Here is a 17828-nt window from a genome sequence, read left to right as displayed (position 1 = left end):
GTTGAGGGTGTAGGAGCAAGGGGAAGAGAGAGTGTCTGAATTATGTTAAAAACCAATAGGACAGCAGATCACAGCAGAAAAGTTTAAATTCCCATTTATCCCTAAATGAGCCATTTTATAGCACAATAAAAGATAGCAGCATGTGATACAATCTAATACCACCGGTTTGTTTAATCATGATATACTTACAGCCTCCTCAGACACCCATCGTGTGGGTCCCAAGACACTTCACAATTCCAATTGCAGGCCTTACTTTCACCTTACACTCCCGTGCAGCCATCTGTGAGGAGAGATGAGCTCCCAATTCCCTGGGTCCAGGCTGCAGTACTTACATGCCTGTGTCGCAGCATTAACACTTTGAACGAATTAATTATGCTTAAATATAAAGAAAGAGCCATAAGAACCCACTAGGAGGAAGGAACTGGCAGGAGTAGAATAGCAAACATCAAGCATTCTTGTGGTACAAAAGGGATTGGGGGAAGTTCTATATCTGAGATCATCACTCTGCTAGCCTTCAGCAGACACAATTGGCAGAAGGCAGCTCACTGTGTTTGCCAGTGGGCACGAGAATTATGGAAATAGTCATTGTTAGGGATTTCAGTAAGTAAGCTGATTCTGGGATTCTCTGGGTATAGAAGCATCCCTGGTAAGAAAATACTGACCTAGCTAGTCCCCAGGTTTTTTGCTAATTTCAGGACAACTAGTCCCCTACATTCCAATGGATCCAATTTTTTCAAAAGTCTCTGCATTTTACCTGCTTGGCAGAGATGGTAATGTGGATAGGAGATAGGTACCTGAGTATGAAGGATAGATTAATGGACAGTTTTAGCAATCCCTAAGAGCAAAGGTTAGTTAAATATCCTTTCCTAATATTAAGTTGAGCTCATATTAAGGGTCAACACTAAAAGGCCCCAGAGAGTTTATAAATAGAACAGACGGGACAAAGATTATATCATAATAGGAGACAGATATGGGTCCTGGAGGCAGTCTACAAAGATGGGGTACCCATTCCAGAGAACAGCACCTGCCTGCCCACCCAACTCTCACTCCCACCCCCAAAGAAAGAAAAGAGCTCCACCCTTCTTAAGGATCGAGCCCCAACCAAGACCTTGGTTACTTTGGCTCTGTTTATTATTTCTTTTTTGAGTGAAGAAAAAATGATAGAGAATAGCATTTGAAGTCACAATCTCTGAGAACATAAACTGGGACATGTTTTGGCTTTCCCTAACTTTAAAACTGTTTTTATATATGAACATAAAAATAGACATTTTTGGAATCTCCTCCAGATAATTACTTGGTAACCTCCACTTTTGCATTCTGGCCAATCTGTCTATTATAATGCTGTTATGAACTTTATTTCATACCAGGGAGGGGGAGAGAGATACTGAGAAGTCGGAGTATTCAGATATTACATGGAATAACAGGATCATAAAATCAATGTAAAATATAATGCAAAAGGGCTGTGGGCACCCAAACATTCAAGTTAGGAGATAAGGCAGATAGAAAGTAGGGTTGAGTTTCCAGAAAGTAGTACAGTATCTTTTCCCTAAATCTGTTGAAAAGTATAAAATAATACTTCTGTTTTCCAATCCATCTGTGAGTTAAACATGTTTTCAGCCATGTTTTAGAACCTATTTCCTATTTGGAGAAAATAACCATCATCATAATAAAGCAAAAACAGCACTTATTGAACTTGTTCTATGTGGTAGCCATTGTGCCAGGCAGTTATATTATCAGTAAATTCTCACTCCAATCCTGAATATTTTCACTGTTCCCATTGCATATATGACAGCTGATAGAGGTAAGATCCTAGCCCATGTCACCATTAGATTCATGGTTATTTGGCATCAAAAGTCATGATCTTTCCCAACCACATATCCATATCCAAACTTCACATTCGGGGCACTGTTGTGGGCACTTCTATTCATTGATTTAATGAATCCTACACAAAGGAATTATGGTTTCCTCTTTAAAATTCTGGAGTAAAATTCAGAGTATTAGCTGTTTTATCAGCTTCAATGGTTTCTATGAAGTGGTTCACTTCAAGACCTAGGCTCCTCTGCATTTGAGAGTCACAAAGTGGTAACAAAATAAAAACAAATCAATTACTTTGGAAAATTGGTGAATTCTTGATCATTTAATGGAGTCTAGAGTAGCAATTGATGGGGCAAACTCTAGAGGTACATCATCTGGCTTTACTGCCTTATTTTACCATTTCCTGGATTAGTGACCTTGAATAAGTTTCTTAATTTCTATGCATCACTTTTTTTCATTGCTCTCTTTCTTCAATAGTACCAGCCTGGGGTAAGATGGTTATAAGAATTATATGAGACAATGCATGCTTTAAATAGTCCATGATGCATAGTAGGTTCTCAAAATTTTCTATTCTTATTATCATTACTTCTCTTCTACCCTAACTCATTCATTAGACACTTGAAAAATATAACTAGGTGAGCTAACTAGAGGTTGGCTGTGTAACATATGGCTCTGGGACACAGGCAGCTCTAGAGAGACTTGGTTTGATTGCAGTCCTATGTAACAGAGTTTTGTCATCAGTAGTTTCCTAGACTCTCAAAACTTTCTATGTTAAAAAGTAGAAACAGAACACATTGCATTTACAGTCAAGTTATTTTTGACAAGGGCAGCAAGAATATTCAATGAGAGACAAAGTCATATTTTCAACAAATGGTAACTAGAACAACACCAGAGACAAAAATTAGTTCAAAATGGGTCATAGACATAAGCATAAGAGCTAAAACTATAAAGCTGTTTGAAGAAAATATATAGCAGACCCTGACAAGATGACTGACTAGATGCAGCCAGGAAGAGCTTCTCCCACTGAGAAAGACCAGACCATCAAGTAGACTGTCACACTCTAAGCAGATCTACAGAAAGAATGCATCGTGGGTGGACAGAGGGAGGATATCAACCTCAGTTTGAAAGGGAAGGAAACTAGGAATCATACACATGGTTGCTGAGCACCAGAACTCATTCCTGGCCTCAAGGGGCTCCAAGGGAAGAGATGAGTAAGATAGGCAGAGAGTAGTTTACTGTTGCCATGGATCTCTAGGATTCCCGCTGTGAGAGACCTCACAATCCCCATGGGCATCTGAATTGGCAAGGGGAACTGCCCAGAAAGTTGGCATATACAGAACTCCAGCTTGCATGGAAGCCAGAATGTTTGGCACAAGAATGGCTGCAGTGGAGATCAGTCATGGCTGCCCATCCCCCAAAGCTTGCCATACTTCTGTAGGAGGCTTCAGCTTTGGTTAACTGTGGGGCTGAGCAGGGCTGTCTTGCCTGTGGAATGGGGCTAATCTTGTCTGAGAAATCCCCTGTCTGCTGGGCTCTGGCAATATCTGCTTACAGTGCAGCCTCAGCTTGGTAGTAACCACTACCATAGTTCTTTCACTTGCAGACCCTGCCTATCTGTCAGAGTAATTTAGGAAGAACCCTACCAGTGTGCAGCCTAGCCACAGCCTTCTCTGTTGGAGTGCATTTGTCCACAGCCTCCCCTTGCTACCCTGTCATGGTGCACATACTTGGGAACCTGCCACTGCCCACTGGCATGCACACATGTGTGGACTTGCCTTCACCCCACCAGAATGTGCACGAGGACCCCCACCATCCAGCCAGCATGCATACACACTTGGTCCCACCAACACCACACCAGAGTGTTTTTCTGGCAGCCCCAGTCACAGTGTTGTTGCCAGTGGACTGGAAACACCTGGAGCCCTCCAGCACAGCTGGTGCTTAATCTTGAGGAGCCATGGAACAAAGCTGCAGGCCTGGTTTTATCCCTATACTAAACTGAGCCTTGGCCTCCTGCAAGTATCCAGAAATGAAACCAATTGACTAAATCCTCAAGGGCATCAAATAATATAAAAGTGAAAAGCCCCATCCAAAAGACAGCAACTTCAAAGATTAAAGAAACATCAGTCCACAAAGATGAGATGAGAAATAACCAGTACAAGAACCCTGGCAACTCTAAAAGCCAGAGTGTCTTCTTACCTCCAAACGAACATATTAGCTTCCCATCAGTGGTTGCTAGCCATACTGAAATGGTTGAAATAAAAGACACATAATTCAGAATCTGGATGGCAAGGAAGCTCATTGAAATACAGGAGAAGGTTGAAACACAAACAAAGAAAAACAGTGAAATGGTCACAGAGCTGAAAAACAACACAGTCATTTTATGAAAAAACAAAACTGAACTTCTGGAAATGAAAAATTCACCATAGGAATTTCAGAATGCAACTAGAAGCATTAATAACAGAATAGACTAAGCTGAGGGAAGAATCTCAGAACTCAGGGGCCACCACTTCAAATCAATGCAGGCAGACAAAAATGAAAAAGAATTTTTTAAAAATGTACAAAACCTCTGAGAAATGTGAGATTATATAAAGAGACCAAACCTATGACTCACTGGCATTCCTGGAAGTATAAGAGAGAGAGAAAGCAACTTGGATAACATATTTGAGGATACTGTCCACAAAAATTCAGAACCCCTGTGAGATACTATAGAAGATTATCATCCATAAGACACATAGTCATCAGATTCTCCAAAGTCAATTTGAAAGAAAAAAGTCTTAAATGCAGCTAAAGAGTGGAGGCAGATCAATACAAAAGGCACCCCCTCAGGCTAACAATAGACCTTTCAGCCGAAATCTTGCAAGTTGGAAGAGAGCAAGGGCATAAATTAAGCATCCTTAAAGAAATTCCAACCAAGAATTCCACATTCAGCTAAACTTCATAACTGAAGGAGAAATAAAAACCTTTTCACACAAGCAAATGCTAAGGGAATTCACTACCACCAGACTTGTCTTACAAGGGGTCCTTAATGGAGTGCTAAACATGGAAATGAAAGATGATTACCTGCCACCACAAAAACACAGTTAAGTATATAGCTCTGTGACTTTATAAAGCAACTACACAATCAAGTCTACATAAAAATCAGTTAACAACACAATGATAGGATCAAACCCTTACAAATCAATATTAACTTTGAATGTAAACAGGCTAAATGCCCTACTTAAAAGACACAGAGTGGGAAGTTGGATAAAGAAGTAAGACCAAACTGTATGCTGTCTTCAAGAGACATATCTCACATGCAATGACACCCACCAGCTCAGAGTAAAGGAATGGATAAAGATCTATCAAGCAAATGGAAAACAAAAGAGAATAGGAGTTGCTATTCTTATTTCAGACAAAATAGACTTTAAACCAAGACTCATCAGAAAGGAACAAGGAACAAGGAAAGGTATTACATAATGATAAAGGTTTCACTTCAGAAAGAAGACTTACCTATGCTAAACATGTATGCGCCCAAGACTGGAGTACAAAGATTCATAAAACAAGGCTTTAGAGACCTATGAAGAGACTTAGATAACCATACAATAATAGTGGGTGACTTCACATCCCACAAACAATGTTAGACAGATCATGAGGCAGAAAACTAACAAAGATATTCAGGACCAAAACTTGACACTTGACCAAATGAACCTAAGAGATATCTACAGAATACTTAACTAATTTTTAAAAAATAAAATCATACCAGCTACATACTCAAACCACAGAACAATAAAAATATATATCAATACCAGATATGTATCTCAAAATCATATAATTGCATGGGAATTAAACAACCTGCTTCTGAATGACATTTGGGTTAAAAAAAATGAAATTAAGAAAGAAATAAAAGAAAAAATTTGAAACTAATTAAAACAAAGATACAACTTTCCAGAATCCCTGAGACACAGCTTGATTTTTTTGTATAATAATAATTTTTAAAAACTTCAATAGTTCTGGGGGTACAGGTGGATTTTGGTTACATGGATGAGTTTTTTAGTAGTAAATTCTGAGATTTTTAGTGCATCCATCACCTGAGCGGTGTATACTATATTCAATATCTTTTCTTTTGTCCTTCACCCTCCACCCTACCTCCCTCCTCCAAGTCCCCACAGTCCATTACATCACCCTTCATGTTTTTGCATCTTCACAGTTTAGCTCCTACTTATAAATGAGAACGTATGTTATTTGATTTTCCATTACTGAGTTACTTCACTTAGAATACTGGCCTCTGGTTCCATCCAAGTTGCTGCAAAAAGCATTATTTTGTTTCTTTTTATGGCTGAATATTAGTCCATGGTGTATAATACCACATTTTATTTAACCACTTGTTGGTCAATGGGCACTTAGGTTGGTTCCTCATTCTTGCAATTGTGAATTGTGCTTCTATAAGCATGCAAATACATGTGTATTTTTCATATAATGACTTCTTTCCCTTTGGGTAGATACCCAGTAGTGGAGTGAATGGTAGATCTACTTTTAGTTCTTTAAGTAATCTCCATAATGTTTTCCATACTGATAATATTAATTTACCTTCCCACCAGCATTGTAAAAGTGTTCTCTTTTCACCACATCCATGCCAATATCTTTTTTTGACTCTTTTATTATTGCTGTTCTTGCAGGAGTAAGGTGATATCTCATTGTGGTATTAATTTGCATTTCCCTGATGATTCATGATGTTGAGCATTTATTCATGTTTGTTGTCTGTTTGTATATCTTCTTTTGAGAAATGTCTATTCATGTCCTTTGCTCACTTTTTGATGGGATTATTGTTTTGTTTTGTTTTGTTTTGTTTTTCTTGTTGATTTGTTTGAGTTCTTTGTAGATTCTGGATACTAGTCCTTTGTCAGATGCATAATTTGTGAATATTTTTCTCCCACAGACTGTGGGTTGTCTGTTTACTCTGCTGATTATTTATTTTGCTGTGCAGAAGCTTTTTAGTTTAATTAGGTCCTATTTATTTATTTTTGTTTTTGTGTCATTTGCTTTTGGAGTCTTATTCATAAACTCTTTACCTAAGCCAGTGTCTAGAAGAGTTTTTCCAATGTTGTCGTCTAGAAATTTTATGATTTCAGGTCTTAGATTTAAGTCTTTGATCAATCTTGAGTTGATTTTTTATATAAGGTAAGCAATGAGGATCCAGTTTCATTCTTCTACATGTGGCTTGCCAGTTTTCCCAACACGATTTATTGAATAGGAAGTCCATTCCCCAATTTACGTTTCTGTATGCTTTGTCAAACACCAGTTGGATGTAAGTATTTGGTTTTATTTATGAGTTCTCTATTTTGTTCCATTTGGTCTAAGTGCCTATTTTTATACCAGTACCATGATGTTCTGGTAACTGCAGCCTTGTAGTATAATTTGAGGTCCAGTAATGTGATGTCTCCAGATTAGTTCTTTTTGCTTCCTATTGCTTTGTCTATGTGGGCTCTTTTTTTGGTTCCACATAAATTTTAGGATTTTTTTCCAGCCCTGTGAAAAATGATAGTATTTTGCTGGGAATTGCGTTGATTTCGTAGATTGCTTTGGGCAGTATGATCATTTTCACAATATTGATTTTTCCTATCCAGGAGCATGGGATGTGTTTCCATTTGCAGTTTTTATTGTAGAGATCTTTTACCTCCTTGGTTAAGTATATTATTATGCATTTTATTTTTTATTTTTGCAGCCATCATAAAAGGGTTTGAATTCTTGATTTAATTCTCATAGTGGTTGTTGTTGGTGTATATAACAGTGCTACTGATTTTTCTGCATTGATTTTGTAACCTAAAACTTTACTGAATTCATTGATCAGATCTAGTAGCCTTTGGGATGAGTCTTTAGAGTTTTCTAGGTGCACGATTGTATCATCAGTGAAAGGCAACAGTTTGACTTCTTCTTTTCCAATTTGGATGCCCTTTATTTATTTGTTTTTCCTGATTGCTCTGGCTAGAAGTTCTAGTACTATGTCAAATAGAAGTGGTAAAAGTGGGCATCCTTGTCTTCTTCCAGTTTTGGGGGAGAATGATTTCAACATTTTCCCATTCAGTATTATGTTGGCTGTGGGTTTGTCATATATGCTTTTTATTACTTTGAGGTAAGTTCCTTCCATGCCTATTTTTTTGAGAGCTTTTAACATAAAGGAATGCTATGTTTTATCAAATGCTTTTTCTGCATCTATTGAGATGATCATAGGGTTTTTGTTTTTAATTCTGTTTATGTGATGTGTCAAAATTATTGACTTATATATGTTAAACCATCCTTGCATCCCTGTGATAAAACCCACTTGATCATGATGTTCTATCCTTTTGATGCAACATTAGATCAATGAGCTAGTATTTTCTTGAAGATTTTTGCATCTATGTTCATCAGTGATATGGGTCTCTTATTTTCTTTTTTATGTCCTTTCTTGATTTTGGTATTATGGTGATACTGGCTTCATAGAATGATTTAAGGAGAAATTCCTCTTTCTCAATCTTTGGGAATACTTTCAGCAGGATTGGTACCAATTTTTTGAATGTTGGGTAGAATTCAGCTGTGAAATCATCTGGTCCTGGACTTTTTGGTTGGCAATTTTTTTTATTAGCGATTCAGTCTCCGCTACTTGCTATTGGTCTGTTCAGGGTTTCTATTTCTTCCTGATTTAATCTAGAATGGTTGTGTGTTTTCAGAAATGTATCCATTTCCTCTAGATTTTCTAGTTTGTGTGCATAAAGGTGTTCACAGTATCCTTGAATCATCTTTGATGTAGGCATTTAACACTATATAACATTCAAGAGGAACATTTGTAGCACTAAATACCTGTTTTAAGAAGTTTAAAAGATCTCAAATTAACAATCTAATATCATACCTAGAGGAACTAGAAAAATAGGAGTAAACCAACCCCAGAACTAGCAGAAGAAATGAAATAACCAAAATCTGAGCTGAACTGAACCAAACTGAGATGCAGAAATTTATGCAAAAGATCAATGAAACAAAAATATTGGATCTTTCAAGGAATAAATAATATTGATAGACTGCTGGCTAATTATTAAAGAAAACAAAAGAGAGAAGATTCAAATAAACACAATCAGAAATGACAAAGCTGACATTACCATCAACCAACAGAAAAACAAAAAAATCTTAGAGATGATTATGAACATCTCTATGCACACAAACTAGAAAACCAAGAAGAAATGTATAAATTCCTAGAAGTATGCCATCTCCCATGATTGAACCAGGAAGAAATTGAAATTTTGAACAGACCAATAACAAGTTCCAAAATCGAATCAGTAATAAAAAACTTCCAACCAGAAAAACCTCTGGTCTAGATTAAATCACAGCCACATTCTACTAGATGTATAAAGAAGACCTAGTACTGATACTACTAAAACTATCCCCACCCCTCCCCACCTCAACAAAAGGAGGGGCTATTCCCTAACTCATTCTATGAAGCCAGCATTATTTCCATACCAAAATCTGACAGACACATAACCAAAAAAAGGAAACTTCAGGCCAATATCCCTGATAAACACAGATTAACATAGATGTGAAAATCCTCAATAAAATAGTAACAAATTAAATCCAGCAGCACATCAAAAAGCTAATACACCACGATAAAGTAGGTTTTATTCCTGGGATGAAAAGTTGGCTCAACATATGCAAATCAATAAAGTGATTCATCATGTAAATAGAACCAAAATGAAAACCACATGGTCATTCCAATAGGATACAAAAGGCTTTTGATAAAATTCAACATCCCTTCATAATAAAAACTTTTGACAAACTACCTTAAAATAATAAGAACTATCTATGAAAAACCCACAGACAACATTACACTGAATGAGAAAGAGCTGGAAGCAATCCCCTTGAGAACTAGAACAAGACTAGGATGCCCAGCCTCCCTATTCCTATCCAACATAGTACTGGAAGTCCTAGCCAGCGCCATCAGACAAAAGAAGGCAATCAAATAGGAAGAGAGGAAATCAAACTCTCTTTGCAGATGATATGATTCTATACCTAGAAAACCCCATAGTCTGCCTCTGGGGAGCTCCTTGAACAGATAAACAACTTCAATAAAGTTTTAGTATACAAAATCAATGTACATGAATGAGTACCATTTCTACATACCAATAACATCCAAGCTGAGAGTCAAATCAAGAATGCAATTCCATTCATAATAACTACAAATAGAATAAAATACCTAGGAATATGGCTAACCAAGGAGGTAAAAGGGCTCTACAATGAGAATTACAAAACACTGCTGAGAGAAATCAGAGATGACATAAACAAATGGAAAAGTATTCTATGCTTATGTATAGGAAGAATCAATATTGTTAAAATGGCCATAGTGGCCAAAGCAATTTACAGATTCAATGCTATTCTTATCAAGCTATCAATGTCACTTTTCACAGAATTAGAAAAGTGTTCTAAAATTAATTTAAAACTAAAACACAGCCCAAATAGCCAAAACGGTCCTAAGCAAAAACAACAAAGCTGGAGGCATCACACTACCCAACTTCAAACTATACTACAAAGCTACAGTAACCAAAACAGCAGATTTTGGTATAAAAGCAGACACATAGACCAATGGAACAGGTTAGAGAACCCAGAAATAAAGCTTTACATCTACAACCAACTGATCTTTGAAAAAGTGTACAATAACAAGCAGTGGGGAAAGGACTCCCTATTTAATAAACGGTGCTGGGATAACTGGCTGGCCATACGCAGCACATTGAAACTGGACCCCTTACTTTAACCACATATAAAAATCAACTCAAAGTGGATTAAAGACTTAAACGTAAGGCCTAAAACTAAAAACCCTAGACGAAAACCTAGAAAATACCATTCTGTATATAGACCTGAGCGAAGATTTTATGATGAAGTCTCCAAAAGCAATTGCAGCAAAAATAAAAATAGGAAAGTGGGACCTAATTAAATTAAACAGCTTCTGCATAGCAAAATAAACTATTAACAGAGTGAACAGGCAACCCATAGAATGGGAGAAAATATCTGCAAACTATGCATTTGACAAAGAACTAATATCCAGAATCTGCGCTTAAGTTAATAACGAACTTAAAACAAGCAGAAAACAAACAATCCCACCGAAAAATGAGCAAAGGGCATGAACAAACACTTCTCTAAAGAAAATATACACATAGCTAACCACCATGTTAAAAAAATCTTCAACATCACTGATCATCAGAGAAATGTAAATCAAAACCGCAATGAGATATTATGTTATACTTCTCAGAATGCCTATTTTTAAAATGTCAGAAAATAAAAAACGTTGGCAAGGTTGCAGAGAAAATGGAACACTTACAAACTGCTGGTGCAAAAGTAAATTAGTTCAGCCAGTGTGGAAAGCAGCCTGTAGATTTCTCAAACTACTTAAAACAAAACTACAATTTTACCCAGGAATCCCATTAGTGGACATATATGCAAAGGAATGTAATTCATTGTACCAAAAAGACACATGCACTCATATGTTCATCATGGCACTATTCACAGTAGCAAAGACATAGAATTGACCCAGATGCCCATCAATGGTGGACTAGATAAAGGAAATTTGGTACATATACACCATGATATGCTATGCAGCCATAAAAAAATAATAAAATTTTACCCTTTGCACCAATGTGGATGTAGCTAAAGACCACTACCCTAAGTGAATTAGTGCGGGAACAGAAAATCAAATACCACATTTGCACTTGTAAATGGGAGCTAAATATTGAGTACAAATGCACAGAAAGAAGGTAACAATAGATGCTGGGAACTACTTGAGGTGTAGCACAGGAGGAGCATGAGGGTCAAAACCCTACCTATCAAGCATTATGCTCACTACCTGGGTGAAGAAATCATTTGTACACCAAACCCCACTGATCCATGTAACAGACATGCAAATGTACCCTCCGAACTTAAAAATTAAAAATAAAAATAAACACGTATGAGTAAATTTTTGGACCTAGAGTTGGGTAAAGCCTTTTCAGATATGATGCCAAATGGACAAACAATGAAAGAAAAAGATATGAATAAATTTAACTTCATCAGATTTAAAAACTTTTGATCTTAAAAAGACACCACAAAAAGTAAACATACAACCCAGAAGATGAAAGAAAATATGTGCAAAATCATATATTGATATCTAGAATTTAATTTTAAAATCCATGTAATTTATAATACAAAGATAAATTATTCAATTTAAAAATGGACAAAGGTCATGAATAGATACTTTTCCAAGGAAGATATACAAATGGCCAATAAGCACATGAAAACATACTTAACAAACATTAGCCATCAGGAAAATGCAAATAATAACCACAGTGAAATACCACTTCACACCCGTTATAATGACTATAATAAAAAAACATATATAATAACGTGTTCATGAGGGTGTGGAGAAAGTGAAGCCTTCATGCAATGCTGATGGGAATGCAAAATGGTGCATCTATTTTGGAAACAGCCTGCCAGTTCCTCAAAGGCTAAAAGTAGAGTCATCATATGACCCTAAAATTCCACTTCTAAGTATATGCTCAAAAAAACAAAAAATGAAAACATATGCACACACCAAAATTTGCACATAAATTTTTATACCAATATTAAACACAATAGTTGAAAAGGGAAAACAATCTATCAATCAATTGATGAGTGAATAAGTAAATGTTACATAGCGATGCAATGCATATTATCTGCCCAGAAAAATAAATGAAGTACCGATACATGCTACAACAGAGGTGAATTTTGAAAACATCCTAAGTGTAAGAGGTGAGTCTCAAAAGACCTCGTATTATATGATTATATTTGTCTGAGATATCCAGACTTGGTAAATCTAAAGATATAGAGATATTGGATTGGTGGTTGCCTAGGGCTATAGGCATCAGGAGCAAGTGACTGCTAATTGGTATGAGGTTTCTTTTGGAAGTGATAAAAATTTCTAAAATTAATTATGGTGAGGTTTACACAACTCTGTAAATATTTAAAAAACACATTGAATTGTCAAAAGAATAAATAAATTGAAGATTGTGTCTTAAAAAAATAACAGAACCAATGATATAGACCAAGTTACCTCATCATGAATGAGAGTCACATATACTAGTGGGATATTGGTAAAGATGAAGGAAAAAATAACCTCAAAATTAATAACCTGAAAAATAAATGTGGTTTAGCTCATTACAAATTATAAATCAATATAGTCCTTACATCTTTATAGAGAAATAAACCCTGCTTGAGTCCTCTTCTGGGTGGTATTATGTGCCAATGTCCATGGTTAAATAAATGCATTGTCACATAATGTTCACACCTATGTTCACAATTTATCCATACATCCAATGTAACACAATGTTCACAGTTCATCCATACAAAAATAATAATGTAATTACAGATACAAGGCAATCGAGTTATTGTCATCCCAAAACCCTGAAATAAACCCTTGACATAAGTTCCAGACCCAAAAGACAGCCAAGTCCTGTGACTTCTTCATCAGTAATATTTCTTACATCTGCTTATTCTTACCACTATCAGCATCTCATTACTTCATACCTGCATTGTTGCCATTGCTGCCCAAATACTCCTGCTTTATGTAATGTTCTTCTTTCTAATCTATTCAATATGCTGCTCTCAAATAATCTTAAAAGATGGCCTATAGCATTAATTCAACTGCCCAGAAATATTTATACTGTCACTACCTCTAAGGAAAATAAGCTTAAGTTGCTTATTTGGGTACTCAAGGATATCCTTTTATACATATCAAATTATTTCTCCAAAATTACCTTCTAATTTTCCTCCATAAGTACTCTCTTCTAATGAGACCATTCCTAAATAAAAAATCTGATAGTGTTAACCTTTGAATCATGCCTTTTTCTCTGCGTATCCAAATTCTACCAATCTTTACAAGTTCTGCCGCATGGTTGTCACTTAATGCTATCAATTTATACATTGGATAAAACTTAACATTTACCAAGAAACATTCCCTGACTATTCCAGGCTATGATGATTTCTGGCTTATCACTTTTTTTTTTTTTTTTTTTGCCACCCATTGCAAATTCATCATATCCTGCTTTGTCTACACAAAAGGATTTTAGACATTTCAGTAATATCAGTGACTTAGGCTTTTTGGGAAAGTTTCTATAGATATAGTCAGTTCTCAATGAAAACAGTTTATAAATAAATCAAGAGTAGTATCAACAACAAAACCAATTCACAGAGTTGAAGAAGAACAAAACTTGTTGGGGGAAGACCTTATATATAATGTAGCCTAATCATTTTGCTGCATAATTGGGTAAGCTGAGGTCCACAAATAGAAAAAGACAGGCATAAGGTCCAACATTTGTTTGAGAGCAGAGCCAAGACTAGACTGTGGTTTGTTATTCCTACCTATTGGGAACCCTACCTTCAACCTAGAACATGTTGCCTAAATCTCAGTGCTTCCTTTAGTATGATATCATCTTAGAAATGAACTGAATTTCCCCAGTTTGTTCACAGGTGGGTATGTGATTATAGAAAAGGGGCAGCCCGTCCCTTATCCTGAAGTCTGGAGAAGAGGTTCAGGGGAGCGGGTATATAATCTAGTTGATTGCGGTAGTAGTTATACAAGACTGAACCTTGCTCTACAATGACTAGAGCAGGTATCATCTAGAATACCTCAAAGGCCAACTGTCGCCCAACAGTTTTAATAAATTCAGAATTTGGAGAGTATATGAATCCTGAGCGCTATTTCCCATAGATATTATTGCTCCTACCTTCAAATTGTTAAACGTTGAATTATAGATGGCCAAGAAGATCCAGGAGCAAAGGGCCAATCATCTGCTTGAGTAATCCTCTCATACCTCTGTCTGGTCTGAGAGCAAAGTGGAGACATCGCAGACAAAGGCACTCTCAGATCCACATCACATCTTTAAATTCAGGCACCTCTAGGGAAATACTCTTCCCTGGAGAGAAAACTAGGCTCAGTGCTTCTCAAGAGTGTCTTCTGGGTAGGAGAGGAAATAAGTGGTACTTACTATTATGCTACAAATGAAGGGATGGGAGGACATATTATTTAGAAGGGTAACTATATAAGCCAATGTCTTCTATAATTATTGTTCCTACCCATTAGGAACCACAATGATATTAGGAACTACCCACAATGATATTTTAACTCTGAATCTGCTGTCAACTAACTGTGAGAACTTTGGCATATAGCTTAAGCTCTTTGAATCTTGGCTTTATTATTTCAAAAACAAAAACAAAAGCATTGGAAACATTAATAATATGTCTCCTTCTCAAACTAAAATTGTCTGCTTTTAGCATTTACCATTTGCACAGCACCATAGAGTGTATGAGTTTATAAAAGCCTTTCACAGTATCTCAGGCCCTTCTTACTATTTGTGAACAGGTAGCACAGGTATCATCAGACCCATTTTACAGATAAAAGTATAGAGAAGTGAAGATCATAAACCAATTGCTAGCGTCTTAATCCATTTGTGTTTCTATAAGGGAATACTTGAAGCCACATAATTTATATAGAAAAGAGGTGTATTTGGCCCACAGTTCTGCAGGCTGTACAAGAAACACAGCACCAGCATTTGCTTTTTGAGAGGGTTTCAGGAAGTTTCCACTCATGGCAGAAGGTGAAGGAGAGCCAGCATCAGATAGCAAGAGTGGAAAGAAGAGAGAGAGGTAGGAGGGAGGTGCCAAGCTCTTTTTAGCAGTCAGTTCTCTAAGCAACTAATAGAGCAAGAACTCATTCATTACTTCAAAACTGGCATCAAGCTGCTTATGAGGGACCCACCCCCATGACTCATCCCTTCCCAATAGGCTCCACCTCCAACATTGGGCATCAAATTTTGACATGAGATCAGGAGGAGACAAATATCCAAACTATGTCAGGTAGTAAAGCTGGAATCTAAATCTTCTAGATCAGGAATCAGCAAACTACAGCTCAAAGGCCAAATCTGATTGAGCACCTAGTTTGTAAATAAAATTTTATTGGAACACAGACAGACTTGTCAGTTTATGTATTGTCTTTGGTTGCTTTCATACACACACCAGTAGAACTGAGTAGGTGCAACAAAAACTGTATGACCTGCAAAGTAAAAAATATTATCTCTTTGACACCTTCCAGAAAAAAGAAATTTGTCAACTTCTGTTCTAGCACATAGGTTTTTGATTTTTCACTATAATACCTAGCTCCTAGCTCTGCAAGACAACTCTAATTTTTTTCTTGTCAGATCTTTACCCCTGTTCTGTGGCCTCTATCTTCCAAGTCCTATTTGGCTGATCACTTGCAGAATGGAGTGCAAAAATTAAATTCATCTGATTCAGAAATCAGCATATACATTATACATTTGTATTTTAAATGCAATAGTGAAAAAGTAAAAAAAAGAAAAAAGAAAAGAAAACCTTTAATCACTTACACACCTGCACAAGAGACATGCTGCGACACAAATATACTGATCTCATTATTATTATTGGGTTGTTGAGCACTAGCAATGTAAAACACATAAAGCCACAATCACTAGCCTAAAGCCTTTCAGCTGAAGCAAAGCACACAGCTTAAAAACAGAAGAGAGCACTAGAAAAACTGGTGAAATCTCTGAGGTGTGATTGAGCTCTCAGACATAAGCATTGAATAAGGATGTTCGCTCTGTATCACAAACCCCACAGTCGCAGAAATATTCAGTGACTGAGTATTATGGGGTTTTCTGATTCGGTGCACACATATGTGTGTGATATTTCAATTGTTACAACTCCATTGCTTTTGTAACTGTTTCTAATTACTCTTGAGACCATTTCTCAGTATAAGCTGAGCATATGGGCACTTTGCATTTTTAAAATCCTACTTTTGGAGTTATCCATGAGCTAAAAAACCCCGGCATTTTTTTTTTTTTTCAAGTGTAATCAAGGTATTTCAGAAGCCTTCACACCAGCAGCAGGATGGAAGCAGCTTACTGGGTATTCATTGGGTCACTACCATGAGAGCTCTCCCTCAGAGAACTTCGCACACAATGGCGTGTTTCTGGTTACTGGAAGCTATTCGGTCATTTATTTGACAGAGATTAATTAAAGAAATACTGTGAACACAACTCTGGATGAGGAGGATCCTTGCTTTAATAATATCTTATAAGATAGTCATTGAATTATTCATTCATTTTCCAATTGTTTATTGAGGACCTACTACATGTTGAGCTCTATGCCAGACACTTCAAATAGAATGGGACACACACACACACACACAGACATGTATACACACTTATTTATTTATTTCTGCACTTCTTGAGCTTAAATGACTTTGGAATGTACGTAAGACTTGACAAAGCATATAAGCAACAAAGGATTCATACTGAGAACATATAAAGAATTCCTATAACTGAATTTTTTTTTAAAAAAGACAGAAATCTCAATAGAAAAATGGGCAAAATATGTGAATAGACTCTTTACGAAAGAGAACAGATAGTCAACTTGTCAGCCACCAGAGAACTGCAAATTCAAACTACAATGTGATACCACTAAATGCGCACTTTAGAATGGCTAAAATTAAGAATTCAGAAAATACTAAGAGTGGGCACAACTGAGACTCTTTTTACTGCTGATAGGAGTGTTGATTGGTAAAACCACCTTAGAAAACTGTTTTCCATTACCAACTAAATTAGAACATACCCATGACCTTGTATTTTCTATCCTAGGAAATACATTCCTGTGTTCACCAAAACACACAAAGTAGAATGCTGATAGCAGCACTATTTGTAATAGCTCCAAATGGGATACTATCCAAATACCCATCAACAGTGGAATGAAATAAATTATGGAATTTTCACCCAAATGGAATATTATATAGCAGAGTAAATTATTTACAACTCTATGTAACAATGTAGGTGAATCTTACGAACATAAGCTTGAATCAGAAAGACAATAGGCAGAAAAGAATAATGACTGTGTGATTTGATTTATGCAGGGTAAAAACTGATTGGTAGCTTTGGAAGTCAAGATGGTGGTTAATTCCAGTGTGGGCCTAGAGAAGTCACAAACAGACAGAGGCATAAGGG

The sequence above is a fragment of the Colobus angolensis genome, unplaced genomic scaffold (genome assembly GCF_000951035.1).
Source record: "Colobus angolensis palliatus isolate OR3802 unplaced genomic scaffold, Cang.pa_1.0 Scaffold278, whole genome shotgun sequence".
NCBI lineage: Eukaryota > Metazoa > Chordata > Mammalia > Primates > Cercopithecidae > Colobus > Colobus angolensis.
This window is presented reverse-complemented; position numbering follows the sequence as displayed.